Below are 5,927 nucleotides of genomic sequence, written 5' to 3'. Positions count from 1 at the left end.
TGAGTAAATAAATCAATTGCTCATAGCAATAGATCCAGTTTATTTTTCCTTGGATGAGTGGTGCTTCCACAAGCCCTGCGAGAAAAGACTCAAGTCCAAGAAGCTCACTTGGGCATGGGTGATTCCTTCTGATTCTCACCCACATCTTCCAACTGACTGCCAGGCAGTAGCGTCACACTACAGTCTTCCAATATTTCCCTTTGCCTAGGGCTGCGATGGTTCCCAGCAAGTGTTAGCCCTAATTTCTTCTACTCATCACAGCCCCCACCTCTTGCTCTGGTTCTCCCTCAATTCCCCTTACCCACTAGCTATCCCTCCCCCAGTGCATGGTAAGTACCAGTCTCGCCCATGAGAGATCAGATGTCAAAGCATAAATAAATGTCAGACTTCCCTTTTGGCTGAGCCCCAGGCTATAAAGGGATTCTCTTGTGGACTCTCGCCTTTAGCTGCTCTCCACAATAAGTGCATTAATTTAAAAGTACTTATATGTATACCTAGCTTTAAATTCACATGTTAGAGCTTTGAAATTGGCAAGTGTTTCACAAGTACTTAAATAACATAAAGAAAAAAAACTAAAGATCATGCAATTAAGTTAAAATTTTCAGTTGTGTTTTTTTTGTTGTTGTTGTTGTCATGGCCACAACTCATTAATTTGTGAAATACATATTTAGTTTTTGGAAGAAAGTAAATTTTTATATATATATATATATATTTTTTTTAGACGTAGTCTCGCTCTGTCACTCAGGCTGGAGTGCAATGGTGCAATCTTGGCTCGCTGCAACCTCTGTCTCCTGGGTTCAATGATTCTCCTGCCTCAGCCTCCCAATTAGCTGGGACTACAGGCACACACCACCACGCCCAGCTAATTTTTGCATTTTTAGTAGAGACAGGGTTTCACCATATTGGTCAGGCTGGTCTTGAACTCCTGACCTCATCATCCGCTCGCCATGGCCTCCCAAAGTGCTGGGGTTACAGGCATGAACCACAGTGCCCAGCCATAGTAAATATATTTTTTAAGTTATTCATGAAATAAAGCAAAGAAGTTATTGTTAATATTTAAATGAGCTATTAGCCTATAGCCCAGTTATATATTTTTTATTCTTTGTCTTATTCATTGTAGGAATGTAACAAGGTTGAAATGAATGCACTACAACTTAAATGTAAATAAAGACGATGATGATAAAGCTTTCTTTATTTTATATTATTGATTTAATCCTGCTGTCAACCTCACATACCCTGAGAAGTAAGATCATCCACTGGCATTTTTTTAGGACAATCTAGCTGTTTTTATTCCCATTGTTTCAAAGGGATTTTAATCGTAAGCAGAACAGTAAAGTCTAAGCTGTTGCTCTTTGCACTATCTTTACACATTTCCCCTCTCACTGAAATCGCCATTGCAAAATTATAACTGAGACAGTGAAAGAGATCTGATGTAACCAACTCCATTTTGCTTCTAACCTCCAAGTTGTCCTTGTTCATTCCTGGGCACAGGCTGAACTAACCTTGGGAGAAACTTGTTTATAGTTTAAAACAAAGATGGTAACAGCTCTTTCCCAAAACAAACCTCCTTCTTGCCTGGGGTCTAGACTGCCTTTGTAAGACTAACAAGTTAGCCACAAGATTAGAAATTATGGTTTAGGAGTCATGCAGCTGGAGGCTACAAGATTTTGACCCTTCCTAAACTGCTCCTAAGATCAGTGCTTGAGATATTTTTCAGACCCTGCACTTGATGGATCAGCTGGCACCACCCAGATGGATAAGCTGGCTCATCTGATCTTGTGGCCCCCACACACGAACTGACTCAGCGCAAAAGGAAAGCTTCAATCCCTGTGATTTTCATCTCTGACCCAACCAATCAGCACTGTCAACTCACTGGTTTCTCCCTGTCCACCAAACTATCCTTAAAATGTCTGATCCCCAAATGCTTGCGGAGACTGATTTGAGTAATAGTAAAACTTCAGTTTCCCACACAGCCAGCTCTGCATGAATTACTCTTTCTCTATTGCAGTTTCCCCATCTTGATAAATAAAGCTCCTTCTGAGCAGTGGGCAAGGTGAACCCATTGGACGGATACATCACCACTAGAGGCTCTTTTCTTCCTCTTTCTTTGGAACCAGACCTCCAGCCCTGTCATATATTTCATCTTCTCCATTTGTAGATTTTTAAAAGATATTGTTATTCCTTTCTCTGGGTTCATAATCCTCATGGACCTACATTAATGGTGTAAATGCTATAGAGGAAAGAAAACATATGGATTGCTGACCAGTAAAAGATTTCTAACATTATTCTCACTGTATAAAATTTGGGCATAAATTTATGAGCATAGTGATGTTCCAGACTTAATTTTTTAAAAGACTTATGCTAATATTATTGATTCAGTGGCTATGATTTCACTAAATTAAGGCATGTGGCTAATGTTTGCATTCTATTGGCCTTTTCCAAGATGGCTGATAAACTCAATTTTCATACAGTGATTGCTGTATTTTGCTGCTTCTTTATCTAGGAGCCACCCTGCTATATAAATCAATGTTTTCTAATTTTTATTTCATTTAAATGGTAACATTAAGAAGTCCAATTCAGTATACACAGAGGACCACAGGGTATATTCTCAGAGCTGTTGTAAATCACTGTACTGCTAATCAATTGGGAAGGTGGTTACTAGCCTGGATATAAATTCACATGATGTTTGAGTAGTATTTACTTGACAATACTAATGTGGACAGGAGGCAGGGGAATACCGGGTAGAAGAGGGTGGTTCCCTGGCAAAGCATTCACCCTCAAGCGTGGAAACCTGTGGTCCAAAATGGGAATAGGCATTCCTGTTTTCATGCCCAAATGTTGCCTTTTGGCCTGCCACACCCCTGTATCCTGTACTTATATAAACTCCAAGCCCCGGGCTCCATGAGCCAAAGAACAGAGGAGCAGAGGAGCAGAGGAACGGAGGAGCAGAAGAGCAGCACAGCAGAGAAGGAGACAACAGAAGGAGTGTCTGAATGTAGAGAGGAGTTCAGCTGGGGATGATCAGAGAAAAGATCAGCCCTGGGACCTCCAAAGTCTAGGGAACATCATCTTTCCACTCCATCCCCTTTCCAGCTCCTCATCCATCCCACTGAGAGCCACCTCCATGCAGCAATAAAATCTCCCACATTTACCATCCTTCAATTTGTCCATGTGACCTGATTCTTTCTGGATGCCAGACAATGACCCAGGTAATAAGAGGGCACTGAGCTGGTTAACACTTAAGCTGTCTGCGAACAGCAGAGCTAAAAGATAACTGTAACATGCCCGCTGGGTCTTCAGGAGTTGCAGGCACCCACCCCTAGACACTATCATGGGGCTGGATCCCAAAAGTGCTTGCCCCAGCTCCTGCACCTGCACATCTATGTGCTGCTCCCCTTCCTGTAAGAGGTTTGAGCTCATGGTGGTTGAACAGATGAGACAAACCTCTGTCACTTGTCCTGCAAGGGAGGTCAGGGAACTCTGCCATTTTAATATCGCAGTAACCCACACAATGCTGTTTATGGAAAAGAAAAAAAAACAACAGATTGTTGAACAACTTAAAAGCATGCAATTACAATATTAGAGAATCTATGTTTCTAATACAATTATGTTTTATTGCTTCTAAAAGTTTGCAAATTTGCTACATAGAAATGGAAATTGAGTACTCAATATAGATCTGAAAAGTTCTCAGCTCTAATTTGTTTTCTATAAACTTAAATAAATGGCATTTAGCTGCTGATATGGAGGCTGTAGAAGGGAATTGAAGCTACATTAATATTCCTAACTACATATAGTTCTTGTCCTTAAAGAAAAGATCATCATCTTTGACCAAACTCTCAGCTTTTGGAGGGAAACACAAGGAGAATCAACAGAAGAAAATAGTGGCTGTCTGGGAGAATTGTACAGTACATTTGAGAATATAGCCATAATAGAGCAACCTTGTACCCATAGATTCTTTATTTTTAAAATTCAGTTTATTATCTTACTAGTTGAGTCTAAATTAGGGGAATTTGATGTGTTACCCTTTAAAAGAATAGGCTTTTCTAGGTACCAATATTTCTTGTAATTAACCTCATGCATTCAAAGTTCATGTTCTTTGTGTGTGTGTGTGTGTGTTTTAAAAATTAATTTATTTCTGTTTTTATTTTTATTATTTTATTTTATTTTATTATTATTATACTTTAAGTTTTAGGGTACATGTGCACAATGTGCAGGTTTGTTACATATGTATACATGTGCCATGTTGGTGTGCTGTACCCATTAACCCATCATTTAGCATTAGGTATATCTCCTAATGCTATTCCTCCCCCTCCCCCCACCCCACAACAGTCCTCGGTGTGTGATGTTCCCCTTCCTGTGTCCATGTGTTCTCATCGTTCAATTCCTACCTATGGGCGAGAACATGCGGTGTTTGGTTTTTTGTCCTTGCGATAATTTGCTGAGAATGATGGTTTCCAGTTTCATCCATGTCCCTACAAAGGACATGAACTCATCAATTTTTATGGCTGCATAGTATTCCATGGTATATATGTGCCACATTTTCTTAATCCAGTGTATAGTTGTTGGACATTTAGGTTGGTTCCAAGTCTTTGCTATTGTGAATAGTGCCACTATAAACATATGTGTGCATGTGTCTTTATTGTAGCATGATTTATAATCCTTTGGGTATATACCCAGTAATGGGATGGCTGGGTCAAATGGTATTTCTAGTTCTAGATCAGTGAGGAATCACCACACTGACTTCCACAATGGTTGAACTAGTTTACAGTCCCACCAACAGTGTAAAAGTGTTCCTATTTCTCCACATCCTCTCCAGCACCTGTTGTTTCCTGACTTTTTAATGATTGCCATTCTAACAGGTGTGAGATGGTATCTCATTGTGGTTTTGATTTGCATTTCTCTGATGGCCAGTGATGATGAGCCTTTTTTCATGTGTCTTTTGGCTGCATAAATGTCTTCTTTTGAGAAGTGTCTGTTCATATCCTTCACCCACTTTTTGATGGGTTTGTTTGTTTTTTTCTTGTAAATTTGTTTGAGTTCATTGTAGATTCTGGATATCAGGCCTTCGTCAGATAAGTAGGTTGCAAAAATTTTCTCCCATTCTGTAGGTTGCCTGTTCACTCTGATGGTAGTTTCTTTTGATGTGCAGAAGCTCTTTAGTTTGATTAGATCCCATTTGTCAATTTTGGCTTTTGTTGCCATTGCTTTTGGTGTTTTAGACATGAAGTCCTTGCCCGTGCCTATGTCCTCCATGGTATTGCCTAGGTTTTCTTCTAGGGTTTTTATGGTTTTAGGTTTAACATTTAAGTCTTTAATCCATCTTGAATTAATTTTTGTATAAGATGTAAGGAAGGGATCCAGTTTCAGCTTTCTACATATGTCTAGCCAGTTTTCCCAGCACCATTTATTAAATAGGGAATCCTTTCCCCATTGCTTGTTTTTCTCAGGTTTGTCAAAGATCAGATAGTTATAGATATGCCGCATTATTTCTGAGGGCTCTGTTGTGTTCTATTGATCTATATCTCTGTTTTGGTACCAGTACCATGCTGTTTTGGTTACTGTAGCCTTGTAGTATAGTTTGAAGTCAGGTAGGGTAATGCCTCCAGCTTTGTTCTTTTGGCTTAGGATTGACTTGGTGATGCAGGCTCTTTTTTGGTTCCATATGAACTTTAAAGTAGTTTTTTCCAATTCTGTGAAGAAACTCATTGGTAGCTTGATGGGGATGGCATTGAATCTATAAATTACTTTGGGCAGTATGGCCATTTTCACGATATTGATTCTTCCTACCCATGAGCATGGAATGGTCTTCCATTTGTTTGTATCCTCTTTTATTTCATTGAGCAGTGGTTTGTAGTTCTCTTTGAAGAGGTCCTTCACATCCCTTGTAAGTTGGATTCCTAGGTATTTGATTCTTTTGAAGCAATTGT

Source organism: Pongo pygmaeus, chromosome 7 (assembly GCF_028885625.2).
Source record: "Pongo pygmaeus isolate AG05252 chromosome 7, NHGRI_mPonPyg2-v2.0_pri, whole genome shotgun sequence".
In the NCBI taxonomy this organism is placed as follows: domain Eukaryota; kingdom Metazoa; phylum Chordata; class Mammalia; order Primates; family Hominidae; genus Pongo; species Pongo pygmaeus.
The sequence above is the reverse complement of the archived record's forward strand: the minus strand, read 5'-3'. Positions refer to the sequence as shown.